Source organism: Eurypyga helias, unplaced genomic scaffold, assembly GCF_000690775.1.
Source record: "Eurypyga helias isolate BGI_N326 unplaced genomic scaffold, ASM69077v1 scaffold37448, whole genome shotgun sequence".
Classification (NCBI taxonomy): Eukaryota; Metazoa; Chordata; class Aves; order Eurypygiformes; family Eurypygidae; genus Eurypyga; species Eurypyga helias.
The window spans coordinates 22,450-22,694 of record NW_010265655.1 but is presented as its reverse complement, the minus strand read 5'-3'; positions in this window follow the sequence as shown (position 1 = coordinate 22,694).

Sequence of the window (245 nt, the reverse complement as noted above, 5' to 3'; positions counted from 1 at the left end):
CGGTGGGACAGGGGCTGTCTGGGCTTGCTCGGTCCTGCTGGCATCACGCTGCTCTTGAAGCTTGCCCCTCCACCTGGGGACCCTGTGCTTGGCCCTGCCACATGCCCCCCTCCCTGTGGCTCTGCGTGTCCTGGCCAGGCAGGGTGCTTGGTGCCGTGGGGGAAGGCAGTCCAGGCAGACCCCAGGGCTGCTGTGTGAGCCAGGGGGGCAGGTGGGGGCGCGGCATGGGCAGAGGAGAGGCGTAG